This window comes from Triticum aestivum, chromosome 6A (genome assembly GCF_018294505.1).
Source record: "Triticum aestivum cultivar Chinese Spring chromosome 6A, IWGSC CS RefSeq v2.1, whole genome shotgun sequence".
Classification (NCBI taxonomy): Eukaryota; Viridiplantae; Streptophyta; class Magnoliopsida; order Poales; family Poaceae; genus Triticum; species Triticum aestivum.
The window spans coordinates 188166612-188189392 of record NC_057809.1 but is presented as its reverse complement, the minus strand read 5'-3'; positions in this window follow the sequence as shown (position 1 = coordinate 188189392).

Sequence of the window (22781 nt, the reverse complement as noted above, 5' to 3'; positions counted from 1 at the left end):
CACCGAAATATGCAAAATTTCATATAATTTTTTAACCATTGCCACAATATGGGCTGTAATGCTAACAAAAAGAATATGGGCTCCAAAAAAACCTTAAGAATTAGCAAATGGGCTGTAAATTATTGGAAATAATGGCAGATGGGCTGTATGCTATTTTTCACAGATTTGAGATTTTCCTAAAAAAAGGTTGACGCACAAGCACTAACCGTTGGATGTCCATCCAACGGCCGTCGTGCTTCTTCAATCTCTGCTCTTACTACTCCAGCCGCTCAAACAAGGGCCGGTGGGACTGCCTGCTCCCTCCTCCTCGCGGCCGGCTGTGCTGCCGCGCAGGCCTCACCGCCCGACCGTACTCCCATCGCTGGCCTAGCCATCCCTCTACTCACCCACACCTGCTGTTATTCTCCAGCGACGGCAGACGAACCAGTAAACCCTCATACAATCGTACTCCCCTCCGCGTGGGAAACAACTGCCGAGTCTTCCCTGCCTCCGTGTCGTCCCCTTCCTAGGCCTCACCGTCGTCCACCGCCCTGGTGCTCTCGGCGCGGCGTGGTCAACATGGTCAAGGAACGACTTCCATCGGACGTGGACTGTACGTGGAGAGGCTGACAGCTGGGTCCATGGCCGCAGCAAGGAAGTGCCTCCTTATTACGCGGAAAATAATGATTCCTCCACCTGACAGCTAGGACCCATCGGACGGGCCACTGTATTTTGTAAAAAACGTTTCCCCCTGACTGCTTGGACCCACCAGCTACATCTTCGCACGCAAAGAAGTGTGTCCGAGCAAAAAAACGATTCGCCCCCTGATTGCAGGGACCCACCAGCTACATCTTCGCAGGCAAGGAAGTGCCTGACAGTCGGGACCCACCTGGTTGAAGCATACGTAGCGTTGTCATTCTGGTCACAAACGTGTACGTACATACTGGTCGATGTAGAGGCGCGCACGTATCGTAGTAGAGGCGCGCACGTTTCGTAGTAGAGGGGCGCATGTAGCATGTACACGTACGTACAACGGCCAGGGTGCGAGAAAGAAAATACGGTCACGTATGTGTACATATGGGCGGGGTCTCGAACGCCTACTCGCGCATATGTACGGCCAGGGCTCGTGTACATTGCTGGGTCGGAACGGAGAAATAGCGTCATCGTCGTCGTGTTCATGGGGAGGCAATGGAATGCGTCATGTTCATCGGGAGGGCTTGGACGGAACAGGAGATGGAAACGAGGCCTAGCGTACCGCAGAACGGAGGAAACGGCCTTGTGTTCGACCGGCCACGTTCGAAATGGGATCCTGTTCATTGGGAGGGGTCTGGCGTACCGCAAAACGAAGGAAACGGACCTCCTACGGTCGAAACGGGGGTCCTGTTGATCGGGAGGGTTGTGGCGTACCGCAAAACGGACGAAACGGACTTGTGTTGGAGCGCTACGGTCAAAACGGGGGTCCTATTCATCGGGAGGGGTGTGGCGTACCGCAAAACAGGACTCCACGGGATACTGTTCATCTCCACCGTCGACCCCCTCCAGCCTCCACGAGCTACTGTTCATCCATCGTCGACCTCCTCCAGCCTCCACCTGCGACTGTTCATCCACGGCTCCTGTTCATCCAGCCTCCACCGCGCGCTACTCCACCTGCTACTGTTCAACCACCCCTCGCCATGGGCTCCTGTTCAACCACCCCTCCACGGGCTACTGTTCATCCTGCCCTCCACCATCTACTGTTCATCCTGCCCTCCACGGGGTGGTCCTGTTCATCCAGCCCTCCACGGGGTCCTATTCATCCAGCCCCAACCAGCTCGATCGATCGGGGTCATGTTCATCCAGAGGCAACACCACGGGTCCTATTCATCCACCCCCACCGGGAACTGTTCATCCAACCCCCCCCCCTCCCGCAACGCTCACTGTTCATCCAGAGGCAGCATCGATCGGCTTCAGTTAGCAGCAGTAGTGAAGGAATCGCTCGATCGGGTTCAGTTAACAGCCATCGATCGATCGCTCGGGTTCAGTAATGCGTAGCCTGCAGTGCAATCGCTCGGGTTCAGTTAGAGCCCAATGCCTCGCTCGGGTTCAGTTAGAGCCAACGCCTCGCACACACATGCGTACGTGTACGAGAGAAACGCGCATCGCTTGGCCCTCGACCTCCCACCGTAACCGGGAACTCCCCAAAATTTTCCTCCCCCTCGCTTCTACCATGGTTTTTTCCGTCATGGACGGCCCAAATAATGTCATGCAGCTGCGTCTCTGGCCCGCCAAGGACGAAAAGCCCATTTTCTGTCATGATTTTTTTGTCATAGAAGTAGGAGCCCACCACATCTATGATGATACCGGGTTTTGTCACAATTATCGTCATAGAAGTGTCATATGTTTGACAGAAAAAAAAATTTGTTCGGCCCAAAAATTCACGGATGTGTCTTTTTTTTGTAGTGACCCCTCCCGATCAACAGGACCCCCGTTTCGACCGTAGGAGGTCCGTTTTGCGGTATGCCACACCCCTCCTGATCAACAGGACCCCTGTTTCGCCATAGGAGGTCTGTTTCCTCCGTTTTGCGGTACGCCAGACCCCTCCCGATCAACAGGACCCCGTTCCGAACGTAGGAGGTCCGTTTCCTCCTTGTGCAGTACTCCAGGCCTCGTTTTCATCGTCTGTTTTGTCCAAGCCCTCCCGATGAACACGACCACGCATTCCGTTCCGACCTAGCCGGTTGGCTCCCATGCGTTCCGCTCCTCCCGATGAACACGATGCATTCTGTTGCCTCCCCATGAACACGACACCTTCCGTTGCCTCCCCATGAACACGACACCTTCCGTTGCCTCCCCATGAACACGACAACGTTGTTTCTCCGTTCCGACCCAGCCATGTACACAAGCCCTGGCCGCACGTATGCGCGAGGAGGCGTTCGAGACCCCGCCCGTATGTACACATACGTGGCCTTTCTTTCTTGCACCCTGGCCGCTGTACGTACGTGTACATGCTACGTGCGCTCCTCTACTATGACACGTACGCGCCTCTACTACGACACGTGCACGCATCTACATCCACCAGTATATATGTACGTACACATTCGCGACCAAAATGACAATGCTACGTACGCTTCGACCAGGTGGGTCCCGACTGTCAGGCACTTCCTTGCCTGCGAAGATGTAGCTGGTGGGTCCTAGCAGTCAGGGGGCGAATCGTTTTTTGCCCGGACGCACTTCCTTGCGTGCGAAGATGTAGCTGGTGGGTCCTAGCAGTCAGGGGAAACGTTTTTTCACGAAATATAGTGGCCCGACCGGTGGGTCCCAGCTGTTAGGTGGAGGAGTCATTATTTTCCGCGTAATAAGGAGGCACTTCCTTGCTGTGGCCATGGACCCAGCTGTCAGCCTCTCCATGTACAGTCCACGTCCGATGGAAGTCGTTCCTTGACCACGTTGACCACACCACGCCGAGAGCACCAGGGCGGTGGACGACGGCGAGGCCTAGGAAGGGGACGATGGGGAGCCGGGGAAGACGCGGCAGTGGAAGCCCGCACGGAGAGGAGTATGAGGGTTCACTGGTTCAGCTGTGGTGTGAGGCTGCCGTCGCCGCAGGGCCTGGACAGTGGTGGGAATAGTAGGGGGGCGGTGAGGCCTCCGCGGCAGCACAGCAGGCCACGGGAGGCAGGAGCATGCGGCACGACCAGCGCTGCTTTGGGCGGCTGGAGCAAGAAGACCAGAGGTTGAAGAAGCACTACGGCCGTTGGATGGACATCGTACGGTCACTGAAGCTAGAATCGTTCATATTGACTAAAGTTGACAAAGGCCCCCCGTCCCAGTAAACTTAGTAGGCCCACAAGTCAGCCTCCCACCATTTTGGGTCCCAGCTAGCAGGGGGAGTATTCATTTTTTTGTGCGTAATAAGGAGGCACTTCCGGTGGGTCCGAGCTGACAGCGGGGGGAACGTTTTTTCGCGAAATATGCTAGCCCGTCCGGTGGGTCCCAGCAGTCAGGGGGGAAACATTTTTTTGCGAAATAAGGTGGCCCGTCCGGTGGGTCCCTGCTGTCAGGTGGAGGAATTATTATGTTGCGTGTAATAAGGAGGCACTTCCTTGCGGCCGCCTGGACCGAGCTGTCAGCCTCTCCATGTACAGTACTCTTCCGATGGAAGTCGGTCATTGACCACGTTGACCACGCCGCACCGAGAGCACCAGGGTGGTGGTTTGGACGACGGCGAGGCCTAGGAAGGGACGACGCGGAGCCGGGGAAGACACAGCAGTGGAAGCCCGTGCGGAGAGGGGTACGAGGGTTCACTAGTTCGGCTGCGGTGTGAGGCTGCCGTTGCCGCAGAATAACAGGGGGTGTGGGTGATTAGAGGGATGGCCTGGCCAGCGGTGGGAGTAGTACGGGGCGGTGAGGCCTCCGCGGCATCACAGCCGGCCATGGGAGGCAGGAGCATGCGACACGATCGGCGCTGCTTTGGACGGCTGGAGCAAGTAGACCAGAGGTTGAAGAAGCACTACGACCGTTGGATGGACATCGTACGATCACTGCAGCTAGAATCATTTATATTGACTAAGTTGACAAAGCCCTTGGTACGCGTCAACTTAGTAGGCCCACTGCTCGGATTTGGCAGAGAGCATATAGCCCATTTGCGATTTGTAAGAATGTAGAGCCCATTTTTTAATTTAATGGAATTTACTAAGGCCCATTTACAGTTTGTTAAAAGTACAACCCAACTTCTAGCTAGGACAACAATTAATAATTTCAAACAACCGCTCAAAACAGAATTAAAAAAAAATCCCACATTTTGATGGGATCCAAAATATTTTTATCTGAAATTTCTAGTTAGGTTAAATATAATTTCAAAATAAAGTTGTATTACGTTAAAATCCAACGAAATATTGCGCGCGCAACAAGTAATGAAATTAAAATTTTCAAATTACAAAAATAATATATTTTTCAAACTAATTACGTGTTTGGTGCATAGTAAATGTCTAGTTATTATAATTACATCCCATTTATTATTTCTTAAAGTCCATTTTCTTGTTAAGCCTAATGCATACCTCCTAGGAAAGTCCGCAGCCCAGCGGGGCGGAGAATAACAAGTTGACCCGGATACTATGTACAACTGTCGGCACAGTTGCATTGCTAATGTTGAAAAAAGGCATGTGTAGTACAGTACAACTTAACATGATTACTCAGCCCACATTCAGCGACGCCAAAAAGGCCCAAACAAGGCTTCTGTACAACTTTTTGAAGTCACTGAGCTCAATTAATAACTTAAGAAAAAGTTAGATTACAGTGAAACCTAATTAAAAGTTGTCACGAGAAAATAAATAATTCAACGGGTCCCACTTGTGTGTGCGCGCGTGTGTGTGCGTGTGTGTGTGAGAGAGATATATATAGAGAGAGAGACCCATCGGTTGATGCTCGTAAATACATCTTTCAGCCATATGCATTGCTGATGCTCAGTAAAAACTTATATAGTTGACACAATCATATAGAACATCATAGCACACTGTCGTGGATTTGTCACGGCAGATGTCCGTAGTGTGAGGACTTAGTCGCGAGGCCAATGCATCTATGTGGTAGCTTGAGAGGGGTTGAGCGGAATCGAGAGACGCAACACAAGACAAGGGTTTAGACAGCTTCGGGCCCCGGAAAACATCATCCGGTAACAACCCTACATGCTGTTTGAGGCTAGATCTCATTATCATCACGAGGGAGTCGCCGTAAACCGGCTCTCCTCTAGTTGTGTCTAGCCCTAGAGATTGTTTCTTTCTTCCTTGTCCCTCTTTGGGGAGCCCTACCCCTCCATATATATGTTGAAGAGGCGGGTTACATGTAGAGTCCAACTCAGACTTAAGACTTAACTATTCTAACTTATCTTCATGGGCTTCTTAACATCTTGGGCTTCATAACATCTCGGGCTTCATAACCCCTGACAACCCAATTATCACTGTTTGCCGGTTTAACATTGTCTGTCGGTTTAACATTGTCTGCCGGTTTAACATTGTATGCCGGTTTAACATTGTCAGCCGGTTTAACATTGTCTGTCGGGTTATGATTGCCTGCCGGTGCTACCATCTGTCTTAACTCTGCCGGTTTAACACTCGCCGGTTTACCGTTTGTCTTAGCCATCTGTCTTAACTGTCCGCCGGTTTATAATCCGCCGGTTTACCAAGTCCCGGTCGGGTTACGACTCCGGCCGGGTAAATACATCTTTCAGCCATATGCATTGCTGATGCTCAGTAAAAACTTATATAGTTGACACAATCATATAGAACATCATAGCACACTGAACTTGCATACAAAAATTTCACGCAGGCGGCACAATCAGGATGGAAGCAGTGGATCGCTATGGGAAGGGCTATGTTGAAACCAACGAAGTCGTACATAATGGTTCATCGTCTTTATCAATGATGGGGAAATATCTTGAATGTTGTGCAAGGAAAATAGACAGACAACACAATAAGTTCTCCTAGCACATTAAGTTGACGTACAACCCTTTCTAAAAAAAGTTCAGGTACAAAATTAGAACAGGTCACAATCAAATGTACTGGCATATCAGTGCTTCACACCGGCGACATGATAGTGCGCTTGAGTACAGGGAGTACAGGAGGGGGATTTGGGGGAACTGGAGTAGGAATCGAGATTCCAGAGGTGCGGGAGGGGCGGGAGTCTGGGGATGAAAAGGTAGCATGAATTTTGAGCACGCGCCAATATGCTCTCGGCGCACAAGTGCACGAAAACACCGATGGTGCCCACATGTCGGCCTAAGAGTCCTTATTCTTTCTTTTTTGGAGAGCCCGGCCTTTTTTTCAGGATCTTTTGAGAGTCCGGCCTGAGAGTCATAATTGACCTATTTGGCATTGCGTTACTACTCGGCCCATATTCAACGACACCTCACTGGCCCAAACAAGTGTACATCATTGAAAAGACACTGAGCTCAAATTATATAACTTGAAAAAAGGAGATATACTCTGAACACTGGAGAATGGTGATGCCCTCATTTAGCCCACCAGTAGTTCGAGACAATAAACAGTTCGGAACAATGATATATACAACATTCAAACACTGACTAGTGACTACTACTGACATAAATAGCAAGACATGATGGTTCATAAGAAGTCTTGCTACACCACCAAAACGCACCCATCTGCAGCGCTCAGACTCTCGTGATCCAGATGAGAATGACATTCTAAACAGAAGCAACTATTACATAGTAAGAGTGACATAGACGAGGATGACCAAATGACAAGGAATATGCATAACAAAAGAAAGAACTACCCATCCAGAACCAGCAGCGAAGACAACAAAGTCATTCGAAGAGATGATCCAACACCATCATAATTTGCAGCCCCGCTTCAGCGACCAGTGATCCGGGGACACCAGTACTCCACCCTTTCGATGCAACAGCCCAATTACCTATCAACCTGAAGGCTTGAACCACATCACTTCCTGTCGTAATTGAGACATCCAAGGATCAAAGTTAATCCGGATGCCTTTGTCAGTCTCACCTTCTTTTGGCTGTAGGCTGTATCATTGACAATCAGGGGAGTTTGCTCCCGAACTCCTAGGGCTCGCCTTGTAGACACAATTTTCCATAGCAAACAGAGCCTCTCTGCCATCAAGGTCCTTGCCAACGGTGATCTCCTGGTTAATCGGATAATTGAGTCCGAGAAACAGAGAGTGTGAACCAAGGCTGTTTACCCGCCTCCAACTAAAAAAATCGTAAAGGCCCCAACAAGCTGGTATCCTGCTCATAGACGTAACAGCCACTGTCCGGATACTCACGTATTACACGGTGCTTGTATACAGTGGTGTTTTTGCAATATAAATTTTCCGGCTCATGTGTCCGAATGATCATTAGTCTTTTGCCGTTGTCTGATCGAGCGAGGAACCGGTTGTGCTTCCCTGTTTTTGGCAAAGGCGGTGTGATTACAAAGGGCAGTAACTGTAGGGACACTGCATGATATCAAAAAGGACATGCATTGTTAATGTAAGATCAGCATTGTTCAGAGTATGAGTAGGATAATGCAAGAAACAGCATTGATATGTCCATGTTGGAAGTAAGAGGAAAATACAGGGAAATGTATACTGGGTTCAAAAATATAGAAGTGCCATGCATGGTTATACTCATGTTATCTCGCAATCGATTCTTCACAGGAAACTACCATGTCATACATGTTATGTAATCATGTTATGTCCTCACAAACAAATTCTTCAAGGTAACTAACAAACCATGCATTGTTTACTCGTGTTCTATGGGCAAACATTTTGTGAGGATATTATTCTAGCCATTGATTGCTGAAGAGCGAATATAGGTATGTACACATGGTAAGCATTGTAGGATTTCACTACTTCCATATATAGAGTTCTCCATATGCACATTTACTTCCCTAATGTGTGGTTAGATGAAACCAACAGTGTGGTGCATGTTTCTACAATCTTCTGCAAAACAAGGTCCATCCAACTGACATAGTAATCTAGATGACTTGGACCACGATGGTAATACTCTATATAATCCAACGGAGGAAGGATAATCTCATGGGAGGTCTGGAAGTTCACGAGCACCAACTTTTTATCTTCTTCTCTGAAGGCAGCCATCCAGTGGGAGTTCATGCCGACCCAGTACATACCTGCCAAGAAGTTTTGGGTGATGGTGATCAGATCGATGTCAAGGGAAATGATGTACGGCGACCCAGTACATACCTGTTGGGGATATAATTATTTACGTAAGCCGCCCAGGAGGGGCCGGGTAACGCAAAGATAAGCCCATCTGAAGCCCAAGACCAAGATGTGAAGATGGCGGTTCAATAAAGGGTCTAAAGGCCCACAGATGATTTAGGGCCCACGGTGATAAACCGCCATGAGGGCGCGACTTGTATTGTAAGGTAGAAATAACTAGTCACCGAGCCGGACACTATTTATGAGCCGGCCGGGACTCTGTAAGCCGTAGGGCGTTGACCCGTGTATATAAGGGGACGACCCGCTGGCGGCTTAGAGACAGAAGAAACAAGAGAGATCGAGAACCAGGCATAGCGTATCTCGCTCCCTGGTCATCAAAACCTCAAGCAATTCCAACCCAACTAGACGTAGGCCTTCCTTCACCGTAAGGGGCTGAACTAGTATACCTCGCGTGTCCTTTGTCCCAATTAACCCCTTTAAGCTTCCTAGTTGCGATGGCTCCACGATCAAGTCCTTGTAAGAGGACATCTGCCGTGACAATTCCACGACAGTTGGCGCCCACCGTGATGCCAGCGCATGGTGGATTTGAGTTCTTGAAGGGCAGCTTTGAAGGGCTCAAGGGATACGCAGTTGGCCGGATGACCAAGAGTCGTCGCGGCAAGATCTACATCAACGACGAAGGCTGGGGCCCCGACGCCAGCTCAATTGAGTACGGCTACCGGGTCCCCTTTGGCGGAATTCACGTCTTCATCAGCCGGATTGGTGAGCCGGGCCCTGAGCCGGACAGCTACACCGACCTCGTCGAGACGGCTCAGTGTGCAAAACCCGCCCGAGCTCAACCCGCCGTGAAGCGTGCCTTTGTGGGTTGCATCCATGGAGGTGAACTTCCTGAAGGATCTGAAGGTGATGGTGAGCCGACTGTCCTCTCTGACGGTGATTCATCCGCCGGCTCAACAGATTCGCTGTACCAAGTTCAAGATGGTGTGCTTGGGGGCTATTCCGATGGCAGCACTATTCCAGACCTCTCAGAGTCGCCAAACTGGGCAGGAGTCTTCATGGCTGGTACTCAACTCGGCCAAAATTCTACCACCTCAGCGGCGATAACAACCGGGTTAGGAGCAGCCAGGGCAGGAGGCCCCGTGCGCTCACCGGCTCAGGTGCTGATGGATCTCATGCATGTGCTTACGGCTTTGTTAACTGTTACATTCATCCCTGCAAACCAATCTGAGCATGAGGCAGAGGTGGCACAGGTTCGCGACGAGATCGCCCGAGTCAAGGAAACTTTAGCAGCTGAGGACGCTAGATTAGCAGCAGAGCGGGCGGCTTTGGACATACGGGCGCAGCAACTTCAGGCAGAGGCCTTGCAGCTCATGTTGAGCTTAAACGCATCTAATGAGGTAATGAGGAGGAGACATCAGAAAACTCAGTCCCGCTTACGTCAGAATTATGATCCTCGGAATCTCTTTGCTACACCCGGGGCCGGCCCAAGTAACCCACCAGGTGCGAATCAGCTTATTACATCCGGAGCGGGAGGTCCAGTCCAGCCTCAGGGGATGGCACCTCCTCACGGCAATATGGCACCGCCCAATTACGTACCAATACCACAGGGTCACTTCTGCAACCCCATGGAGAACATAATCGCAGCATCAACACGTTTGGCAGCTCTCCCAGTAGATGGGGACGATCCGACAGCGGTGGAAACCTGGAAGATCAGAGAACTTGTCCAAACAGCCCTGGCTCAGCAAGAGACCTACTCCTACAGCCGGGATAGGATTCACTCGACTCCTCCGCCCTAGTTAGCCCCGCCTCGTCAAAATCAGAGCCCGAGTTACAGTAGACACATGGAGTCAGAGGCCTTGTCAAGTAACGCTCAGCGCCGGAACCAGCCCGGCGGGTATAACCCGGTTCAGGATCGGATACGTCAAGAGGACGAGCGGGTGGCTCAGCTAGCGGCTCAGCTAGCAGCCCAACAGAACTCACCGGCTTACCCGACGAATTCCGTTGAGGCGGGAGTTGCTACTAGAACCGGAGGAGTTCCTTGTCTGGTACCGGTTCTACGTAATGTACGTCTGCCCAAGGATTTCAAGGGACCTCGGAAAGTGCCGAATTATACGGCCGATTTACAGCCTGGGGCGTGGATTGAAAGTTACGAGATGGCTATGGAGCTGCTGGAGGTTAGTGATGAAGCGATGGCTAAATATTTCACCATGATGTTGGACGGAATGGCCCGTTCTTGGTTAAAGGGTTTGCCACCCAACTCCATTAGTTCATGGGCGGAGCTAAAGGCCCGTTTCATCCAGAACTTCAAGGATACTTGCAAGCAGTCTATGTCAATTGTGGATCTGACAAATTGTAAGAAGGAAGAAGGTGAATCTACGACTCATTGGGTGCGCCGGGTCAAAGATATAATACATTCGTCTGAAAAGATGGATGTCGGCTCAGCAGTTCTCATGCTGGAGAAGAATTGCCGCTTTGAGCCTCTGAGACAGAAGCTGGGGCGCCTTAAGCATGATTGCAACGATATGGGGACGCTGATGGCGGCTTTAGTCAAGTATGTCGATTCTGATAGTACCAAGGACCCCGCGTCTGATGATGAAAAGACGGGGAAGGGAAAGAAGAACGGTAATGGAAAGGGTCAGCAGCATAACTCGGCAAGTCAAGGAGGCAATAAGCGTAAGGCGGACGGTAACCCGGAATTTGTGGCCAATGCACAGGGTAACAATCAGAAGCGCAAAGGGAAGCCACCCCGGTTTGGTGGGTCAGGACCGTCTCTTGAGCAACATCTCAATGAGCCCTTCCCGAAACACGGCACCCGGGAACGACCAGTGACTCATTTATGGAAGGATTGCGCAATCATGAAAGCTTTCAAGAATTCTAATACGTTTGATGGCAATCAAGGCCCAAGCGGCGGCTCAGGAGCCGGCGGCTTTCATGGACCGGGCGGTGGTTCAGGATCCGATTTTCAGGGAAACCAGGGTGGTTATAATCAACAGCAGTCTGGTCAAGGAGGTCAGCAGCAGCATTAGTCGGGTTATCAAAGCCATCCAAAACAGTTAAACAGTGGGCAGTATCACGTATTCACCACAAGTTTGTGTAAACGTGATCAGAAAGTTCATAAGAGGCCTATGAATTCTGCTGAACCGGTTGTCCCTCGTTACTTGAGGTGGTCGGAACAGCCTATTGTCTGGAGTAGGGAGGATCACCCTCCCCGGGTTGATAATCCGGGTCAACTGGCCCTAGTGGTGGCACCGCAGGTTGGTGGGTCTAAATTTACTAAGGTGCTCATGGATGGAGGTAGCAGCATCAACATCCTCTATTACGAGACCTTTCGGCGCATGTGCTTAACTGACAAGAATTTAAAGACTTCCAACACCGTCTTTCATGGAGTGGTGCCCGGTAAGTCGGCGTATCCTGTGGGCAAGATTGAGCTAGAGGTGGCCTTCGGAGACGAGCATGATTCTAGGGCGGAAAAGTTAACTTTTGAAGTGGTTAAAATCAAGAGTCCATATCACGCTTTGTTCGGGCGGCCGGCCTATGCCAAGTTCATGGCACGGCCGTGTTATGTTTATCTACAGCTCAAGATGCCGGGTTACAAGGGTACCATCACTGTGCATGGAAGCCGAAAGGTCGCCCTGGAGTGTGAAGAAGGCGATGCGGCTTACGCCGAGTCTGTCTGTGCAGCAGAGGAGCTCAAATTTTATCAAGAAAACGTTGACCCGGCGGATATGACTTCTCTCAAGAAGCCGACTACAGAGCATGACCCGGCCATGAAGTTTAAATCGGCTGTAGAGACTAAGCTTGTTGATTTTACTCCGGGCGATTCATCTAAGCAATTCAGCATCAGTACCAACTTGGATCCTAAATAGGAAAGCGCGCTCATCAAGTTCATCCATGAGAACCGGGACATCTTTGCATGGAAACCTTCTGACATGCCAGGTGTACCGAGAGGACTCGCTGAGCACACTCTTAATATTGATCCGAAGTATAAGCCGGTCAGGCAGTTTCTGCGGCGATTCAATGAAGAGCGACAAAAAGCTATAGGAGAAGAGGTCGCCCGGCTCTTGGCGGCTGAGTTTATTGTCGAAGTTTTTCACCCGGAGTGGTTGGCTAACCTGGTACTCATACTCAAGAAAAATGGCACCTGGCGGATGTGTGTGGATTACACGGACTTAAATAAGGCTTGTCCAGCTGATCCTTTTGCCCTCCCCCATATTGATCAAATCATTGATGCTACGGCAGGTTGTGCGCGCTTGAGCTTTTTGGATGCTTATTCTGGTTATCATCATATCGAAATGGCAGTTAAGGACCAGGAGAAGACGGCTTTCATCACCCCGTTTGGAGCCTTCTGCTATGTGTCTATGCCTTTTGGGCTCAAGAGTGCCCAGGCAACTTATCAACGATGTGTACAAAATTGTCTCCACAATCAGATTAGGCGCAATGTTCATGCCTATGTGGATGACATAGTAGTGAAATCCAGAGAGGCGGAAACCTTGATATCTGATCTCAGAGAAACCTTTGACAATCTCCGGGTTTACAAAATGATGCTTAACCCGGAGAAGTGCGTATTTGGTGTGCCTGCAGGCAAGCTTTTGGGATTCTTGGTCTCTTACAGGGGCATCGAGGCTAATCCGGAGAAGATTAAGGCAATCACTTCTTTGGCTAAACTGGCATGTATTAATGATGTTCAGCGATTGGCGGGTCGTGTTGCCGCTTTAAGCCGGTTCATAAGCCGGTTAGGTGAGAAGGCCCTACTGCTGTACCAATTAATGAAGAAGGCAGACACCTTTGTCTGGAGTGATGCTGCTAATGCTGCTTTTGAGGATTTGAAGAGGTAGTTATCTGAGCTGCCAGTTCTTGTGGCTCCCATTGACAAAGAGCCTTTGCTGTTATATGTGGCTGCTAATTCACGAGCCGCCAGTGTTGCAATTGTGGTAGAGTGCAAGGAGGCTGGTAAGGAACATCCGGTTCAACGGCCGGTTTATTATGTCAGTGAGGTACTCATCGAGTCAAAACAAAGATATCCTCATTGGCAGAAACTTGTTTACGGGGTGTTCATGGCAAGCCGGAAGCTGAAGCAGTACTTCCAAGGTCACCCTATCACTGTGGTAAGTTCGGCCCCCTTGGGAGACATTATTCAGAACAGAGAGGCTATAGGACGAGTCGCCAAATGGGCCATCGAGCTCGGGCCTCATGGTCTGAAGTACGTACTGCGTACTGCCATTAAGTCTCAAGCTTTGGTAGATTTCATCAACGACTGGACAGAGCTACAGGCACCTGAGGAGAAGCCCGATAACACTTATTGGATTATTCACTTTGATGGGTCCAGACAGTTGGAAGGCTCGGGGGCTGGAGTTGTATTAACTTCCCCTCGAGGTGACAAATTTTGTTATGTGCTCCGGCTTATGTTTCCTTGCACTAACAATGCAGCTGAGTACGAGGCCCTGCTCCATGGTCTCCGGATGGCCGAAGAGATGAACTTGAGCCGGGTAAGATGCTTAGGAGACTCAGACCTTGTGGCTCGAGAGGTGTCAGGCAAGTGGGACTCTAAAGATCCCCTCATGGCGGCTTACCATCGTGAAGTCGATGCTGTGGCTGGATATTTCAAGGGTTACATAGTGGAACACATTGATCGAAGAAAGAATGAGGCGACTGATGCCTTAAGCCGGCTGGGGTATCACCGTAAGCCGGTGCCGCCTAACACCTTTCTTGATGTTTTGCATAATCCTTCTGTTAAGTTACCTACAGAAGAAGATCTTGCAATACCAGACCCAAAGGCACAGCTAGTGGTGGCTATCCACATTATCCCGGATTGGACAGTGCCTTATTTGGCTTACATGACCCGGGGAGAGTTGCCTGAAGACGAGACCTTGGCAAGACAGATCGTCCGGCGGTCTAAGTCCATGACAATTGTCAATGGCAAGTTACATCATTACAGCATCACTGGCGCGATTCAACGTTGTGTGTCACCTGCAGAGGGTCAGGAGATCCTTCGTGAGATTCATGAAGGCGATTGTGGTCATCACGCCGGCTCAAAATCTCTTATGGACAAAGCTTTCCGTCATGGGTTTTATTGGCTGACAGCTCATGCTGATGCAGAAGACCTGGTCAGTAAATGTGACGGATGTCAGAAATTCTCACGACGAGCCCATGTGCCGGCTCAAGAATTGAGGATGATTCCAATTACCTGGCCATTTGCAGTCTGGGGGCTTGATATGATCAGCCCTTTCAAAAGATCTAAGGATAAAAAGACTCACCTCTTGGTGGCGGTTGACAAGTTCACAAAGTGGGTGGAGGCGGAGCCAGTGAGTAAGTGTGATGCAGCCACAGCAGTCCAGTTTATGAAAAAGGTGATTTTTCGCTTTGGTTTTCCACACAGCATCATAACTGATAATGGTACTAACCTTTCCAAAGGAGCTATGGAAGAGTTTTGTCAACGAGGGCATATTCGGCTTGATGTTTCAGCTGTAGCTCACCCTCAATCAAATGGTCAAGCAGAACGAGCCAATCAAGAAATCTTGAAGGGTATCAAGCCCCGGCTCTTGGTCCCCTTACAGCAAACGCCGGGTTGTTGGGTGGAGGAGTTACCTTCTGTACTCTGGAGCATCAATACTACACCTAATAGATCTACGGGTTACACGCCTTTCTTTATGGTGTATGGAGCAGAGGCGGTCCTGCCAAGTGACATCCGTCACGATTCACCCCGTGTGGCGGCTTATGTTGAGGAAGACAATGAAAAAGCTCGGCAAGATGCACTTGACCTGTTGGATGAAGAGCGAGACTTGGCAATAGCTCGTTCGGCGATTTACCAGCAAGACCTGCGCCGCTACCACAGCCGCCAGGTTAAGTCCAGAACCTTTCAGGAAGGCGACTTAGTGCTCCAATTCATCCAGGATCAATCTAACATGCACAGGCTATCCCCTCCTTGGGAAGGACCCTTTGTAGTCAGCAAGAATCTGAACAATGGATCATACTACCTTATCGGCGTTCGGGAACACAAAGACTCACGTAAGTCGGAGGAGGAGACCCGTCGGCCGTGGAATATCGCTCATCTTCGGCCTTATTATACTTGAGCCATCGGCTCTAATGTGTATATACTTATACTATGTATATTATATAAAGCAATAAAGCAGGACCTCAGTCCTTTTTTCCACTCCCAAAAAGGTTTATGTGTTTTCCTTGTCAGGTGGTGGAGATGACCAAGGAGAAGCGGATCATATCTAAATCCGGCTTTCCTTTGGTCCGGCTTATGATCATATCTGAATCTAGCCGTGATCACTTGGGGGCTTCCTGTTCAAACATAGGTCGTATTCGAACCAAAGAGAACATAGCTGTCGATACCCACTTGATCGGCATACTGCCAAACCCACTTGGGGGCTTCTTGATCATATCTGAATCATAGCTTAACTCCTTTTGGGTATGACGTGGATCGTATTCGAATCAGCGTCATTAAACAACTCTTGTGGTCACTTGGGGGCTTCCTGTTCAAACATAGGTCGTATTCGAACCAAAGAGAACATAGCTGTCGATACCCACTTGATCGGCATCGCCACAGCCACTGGGGGCTAACAGATCGTATCCGAATCTTAGCTCAACCCCTTTGGAACGGGTCACTGATCGTATTTGAATCAGAAACCCTTGAATTTTGTTCATCATATTTTACAAGTGCCAACATTAGATATCTTGTGACCCTCTTGAAGGTACAATGGAATACATTACAATCTTCCAGAATTAATATTAGTTACATCAGGTTTTTAAGAACTAGGTGAACTTGTATGTGCCAATTTTCAAGAGTTAAGTTTACCCTCAGGGGTTGGTTTATATAAGCCGGAAAAACAGCTGTAAGCACTACAGGGCAATGCAAGGTATTTCTGCAAAGGGCATAACAGATTCATATAAAGTATATAGTGACGGCAGCTTATGCAAGTACTGAAGGCCATAAGCATACGCAAAGGCATAGCAAAACTCAAGGTATTTTTTACTCTATTACAAGACTCTCCGAGTCTGAATGATGCGGCATTGTTTTTCTACAACTACATAAGCAGGTGGCGCCTGATAAACTACTCTTGGGGTTGATTTGAAGGCTCCGGGTTATCCTTCTCCGCCTCTCCGCCGGCTGCTTTGTCCTGGAAGGATGATGAGGCCCAGTCAATGCCACTCAAGGCCTGAAAGTCAGCTTCATCATCTATTAAACCGGTTGGGTCGACTTCAGGAGCAAAGGTGTGCTTACGGGTTGGAGGGATCAAGCTGACGTCGTCATAATGCGGCGTGGGGATTCTCCGATTTTCCTTGTCATAACCCGGCTGACACTTGGAGAGGTCAGTGTCGTTCCCAATAAGAGTAGCCACCGGACGTATATCTTTCACACAGGCAGTGAATTCTTTATCATTAAACACGGTGCCATCTTCCTTTAAACTTGGATACCCAAGAGCAATATCAGCAGGGTCTAGTTCTGGAAGCCACGCCTTGGCCCGGCTCAATGCGGCTATAGCTCCGGCTCATGCAGATGCTCGTCTTAACTCTTGGATCTGCTGAGGTAGCACAGCAAGCCGCTTCAGCACATCTTGCAGGAGATAGGGAACATCATTTGATAAAGACACAACGGCCAGGGCACGTTGTGACCCGGTGTAGAGCTGTTCCACCAGAGTATAAACCGCCTTCAGCTTGATCACCATGTTCTGCTTGAGATTTGTGCTCCTGGGGCCTGCGTTATTAAGCATAAGGTGAGTCAGAGGAAACAACCGAAATGGTCATTCAAGGAGTTTTGCAGTGTCTAAGATTTGAGTAAGTCACTCACCAAAGATTGCTGAGACCATTCGAGACATTTGGCGCTTTAAGTCGGACAGTTCGGCCATTGCTTCCGCCAGCGATGCCTCTGCTGTCTCGGCCCGGGTCACCAGTGTGGCCTTTTCATCAGCCCAAATTTTCTTCTCCGATTCAAAATTTTGCTTCAGCTTCTCTTGTTCAGAGACGCTGAATTCAAATTTGGAGTTAGCCTTTTGAGTTTCAGTCTCCTGGGCTGGCACGCGGTTCTTCAGGTCAACAATTTCCGATTCAAATTGACTTATCATGACCTGCATTGCACCAAATAACACTCAAGATTACGGTAAATAGTGTTAAGTCCCAAGCACTTTGCAAGCAAAGGTATTTGGCACTTGGGGGCTAATGTATCCTGAAGAATTTTCAATTACTACTTCGGTTCATGGAAATTAAAGTCCCAAACACTTTGCAAGCAAAGATGTTTAGCACTTGGGGGCTAATGTGTATCGCAAGTGTTACCGGGTTAAAAGTCTTTTTCCTAAGCCGGATAAGCAGTGCTAGGCAATTTTCAAAAGTCTACAACATATTTACTTATAAGCAATAGACTTGGGGGCTGGTACAGTAAGTATGGTTAAAGAAAGCTAGCATAAGTCATACCTCAGATTTCTGCTGTATCTGCTTGACCATGTCAATTTCCAGGTCACGACTGCTATGTACTTGATTGATATAGCCGGAGACGATCTCTCTGATACTCAAATGAGTATAGTCAGTGACATCTAGCTTGGCCTTTCAGCATTCTACCAACTCCTCTTTAGAACACTTGGCAAGTACAGATGGCTGTGCCGGTTCAACAAACTGAGTTTTGAGGATCTCAACTTCCGGATCACTTGCTTTGGCGGGGCTAGGAGCCTCCGGGTTACCAGACTTGTTGAAGATTTGCTCAGTAGGCGGGTCAGATGAAGATATAGGAGCGTCATGAGATGGTTGAGGCGGCGACTCATGAGCAGGGGCATCAGGAGCAGCTGTGCCCAGCTCTGGTTCAGTCACAACCGGCTCTTAGGGCGGCTTATTCTTTTTTGCCCTTTTGCTGGGCTTTACTTGCACACTACGGAAAAAGTAGATATGTTAAAAACGAAAAGTATGAGTAAAATAAAGGCATAAGGTACAACAAGTTTATATTACCCGGGAGCAGTTTTGAAGGCTGGCATGTTGGACTGCATAGACTCACTAGAGGAAGGTGAAATATCCTGATAATTGGAGTCAGAAGAATTGAGAGGATAACGAATGAAACCCGCCAAAGGAAAAAGAAGGTGTGAATCAGAGGTAACCTCAGCCTGGCGTTTCCTGGTCACATCAGGTAAGCCAGAGGAGAGTTCCGCGTCTTTGCTGGTCCAGGTCTGCCTCCGGCTCTCATAAATCTGTCGCTTCAAAAGAAAGTCAGGATCTTGGTAAGCCAAAGGATGTGAAAATCTTACTTTCTGGGTTACTCTTCGAATTTTCTGACGCGGCTAAAGCTCGGAGTCAGAGGAGATTATAATTACCTCTTCCTCGACGGGTTGGCTGTTGCCCGTGTCTTCCTGAAACAAGGTTAGTATCAGTAAGGTAGTGATAAAGGAGAAAGGGAAATTAAGAGGTTACCTCTTTCTCACTATCATCAGTATCATCAAGCTGAAACAGCTCAGAGGCGCTTGGCTTCCTCTTCCTTGAGGTGGTGGGCTTGGTGGTTTTCTTTTGGGCTCTCTTGGCCGCCCTGGCTTTCTTGGCTGCCTCATGATCATATTGGGTTTTCCAGAAGTTATCATTTGCCTGTAAAAGGTTATAACGGGTTATGCGTAAGAATACAGCCTAACATGATAAAAAAAGAGATAATAATAACCCAACGGCTGGAAACTTACTGCAGGGGGCGGGTTCTTCTGGCAAAAAGGTAGTAAGCCGAAGGCGTTACTATTCACTGTGCCCTCCTTCAACAAGGACTGAGTTGTAGCTTCCACTACGTCATCTGGTAAGTCGTCAGGGCTATGACACTGAGGGTCATCTTTTTCGCCTGAATAATTACACATTAAGCCGGGGCGGCGGCTTAACGGAATTATTCTCCAAGCAACCCAGACTCGGACCAGGTCAATGCCATCTAAGCCGTTCCCTAAAAGAGCTTTTATCTTCTTGATTTTGGGGGTGAGTGGCAGACGTTCAGTAGCTGTCAACTTATCCGGCAGCAGGTGAGTAGGTTCAAGGCGCAATGCACGGAAGCCGGGCAGCGGGCTTTCACCAGCCGGAGAAGTGTCCTGGCAGTAGAACCACGTTTGGTTCTAGTCCTTTGGATGACTCGGCAGTTCAGCATAAGGGAAAAGGCAGTCTCTTCATCGCTGAATCGAGATGCCACCAAGTTCTAGACTGGGTCCGTTGGCGCGTTCATTCTGCCGGTTCAAATAGAACAACTCCCTGAACAAAAGTAGGTTGGGTTCTTCTCCAAGGTAGACCTCACAGGAAACTTGAAAGTTGCAGATATTTGACACCGAATTGGGCCCGATGTCTTGAGGTCTTAAGTCAAAGAAGTGCAAAACGTCTTTAAAGAATTTTGAACCGGGAGGAGCAAATCCCCGGCTCATGTGATTGGTGAAAATGATCACCTCCCCTTCCTTGGGTTGAGGTTTCTCTTCAGACGGGTCAGGAGCGCGATAAGACATGACATCCTTCTTGGGCAGATGGCCAGACTTTACAAACTCGGACAGTTTGCTCTCTGTTACAATGGATGGGACCCAGTTGCAGGTAATCGGAGGCTTAACAGCTTTGGGTGCCATTGGATAAATTGAAGCCTACAACAAGATAAAGGAAATTTTCCGGTTCATTATAACCCGGAGAATAAGCATTATTGGGTTATCTGAGATGGCAGCTTAAGAAGGGGCCTAATGACATACAGGTAACTATGTGATAATGATTAGCAGCTGCAGGTACTAAAGATGATTAAGGTTTTCTTAAGTCGCCATAAGCAAGCGGTGCTGACAACCGGTATTATTTTAAACCGGTCACATGAATTATTATGGCTAAAGCAGAGTCAACAAATGCGGTTTTTTGGTTAAGTGTGGAACAAACAGGTTTCACAAGTTGCAATCATTATTTTGGATCAAACGAGGTTCTGAGAAAGAAAATATTTCTAGACCTAAAAACAGTACAGAGAAGTTCATATACTCACGGAGGGTTTCCAAAACAAGGGAAATGAGATCTGTTTTTATACAAGATAAGCACAAATATTTTCCGTAGCAGTTTTATGTTGTTTCTATAATCTAAACAAAGGCATTGGGGTGAAATTAATGGAGGTCTGCGTCGGGCGGTGATGAACACCAACGAACTCAAGATGATTTGAAGACAGATCTGAGAAAGGGGAAAAGAGGAACTCACAGATGCGGAAGAGTTGCGGAGGGTCGCCGTCGTTTTCTGGTCGGAATCAGGGTGATGCAGCGGCCTGAGTCGGTGAAGACGAGGAGTTCGACGGCGGTGGCGGCGGAGCTTGAACAGCAAAGGAAGAAGTGTGAGGAGGAAGACGACTGAAGGAAATGGAGATGGCCTAGGTCGCATCTATTTATAAGGAGGGGCCGACCAAGACGGCGCAAGAAACGAGGAGACCAAAGCATCATTATCCAGCGGCCCCGACACCTCGATTCTCGGGATGGTCAGTAAAGGCAAAGATTCATTGGAGGATATGACAGATTAAAATATGAATTTTATTGAAGATGCCGTCACAGAGATTTGACCCGAATCCGGATGATGACGTCACGGCGGGTTAGAATTTCCGTGCAAAAAAGAAGACTAAGGGCTAGTTTATAAGGTTTTTAAAGATTGACATGAACCAGTTCAAATCAATATGGGGCCTAATGTTGGGGATATAATTATTTGCGTAAGCCGCCCAGGAGGGGCCGGGTTACGCAAAGAGAAGCCCATCTGAAGCCCAAGACCAAGATGTGAAGATGGCAGTTCAGTAAAGGGTCTAAAGGCCCACAGACGATTTAGGGCCCATGGTGATAAACCGCCATGAGGAACCGACTTGTATTGTAAGGTAGAAATAACTAGTCACCGAGCCGGACACTGTTTATGAGTCGGCCGGGACTCTGTAAGCCGTAGGGCGTCGACCCATGTATATAAGGGGACGACCCGCTAGCGGCTTAGGGACAGAAGAAACAAGAGAGATCGAGAACCGGGCATAGCGTATCTCGCTCCCTGGTCATCGAAACCTCAAGCAATTCCAACCCAACTAGAAGTAGGCCTTCCTTCACCGTAAGGGGCTGAACTAGTATAAACCTCGCGTGTCCTTTGTCCCGATTAAACCCTTTAAGCTTCCTAGTTGTGATGGCTCCACGATCAAGTCCTTGCAAGAGGACATCTGCCGTGACAATTCCACGACAATACCCGCAAAGAAGTTTCGGCTAATGGAGATCGGATTGAAGTCGAGGGGCATCATGCATGCCTCCGTATCATGGTGAGCCAATCTCGCAAGACCAACTAGCAGCAAGAAGGGTGTCTTGAAAAGCTTAGGCCTCGCTTCGATGATGGCCGTGTGCATGTCCCTCGAGCATGCAGCCAGCCGCAGGGTGCTCAACATATCCATACATGAACAACAGAGGTCGAGGATGTCACTGGGGAGATTGCTCCAATCGCGGCTCATATGGATGCTGCGCGGTTCGTGTTCAACCATGGTGGAGTTTGGAAGGGGGCTTGATTTACGAGGGAGAAGGATGTCGGTGCTAGAGCGGCTAGTGAGGGAATAGTTGTACTGGGGAGGTGAGTGAGGCGACGGTACACGGGGGCACAGTGAGATGGAGACGGAGACGGAGACGAAGAGGGAGAAGGAGATGGAGATGGAGTGGTGCTATGGGAGCGAAGAGGGAGACTAGGCGAGGCGCCAATGTGCTGTACAGCAGTGGTGACAGACTGCACAGTGCACAGGGTGAGGCTGACTTTGGTAACCCGAACACGCCGCCTAGACTAGTGTCAGGCGCAGGGTGTTGTCACTTCACTGTGAGGACCGGATGAATAGTATTTTGACCATCAAGTGTACCACAGTTGTACTACTACTACTAGCAGGAAGTTAATGCTCCACGCCTAAAGGTTTTGGGAAAAAATGATTGTCATAAGGTGACTTATACTCACCTAAACGGAGGGAGTATTCCTTAACCAGAGAATGTTGTGTCTCCCACTCACGCACTCAAAAAAAACTATGACACATTTTTTTATATGTTTGCATAGGTCCCACCTACCAGGAAGGATGGGCACGTACACGAACATGTACGACTCATTAGTCTACCCGCATAGCCTTTTCGTTTAGTCTACCTAGCCGTCTAATCATCCACCTGCATGCCACTTCTCCCATTTACTTCTCCATCGGGAAC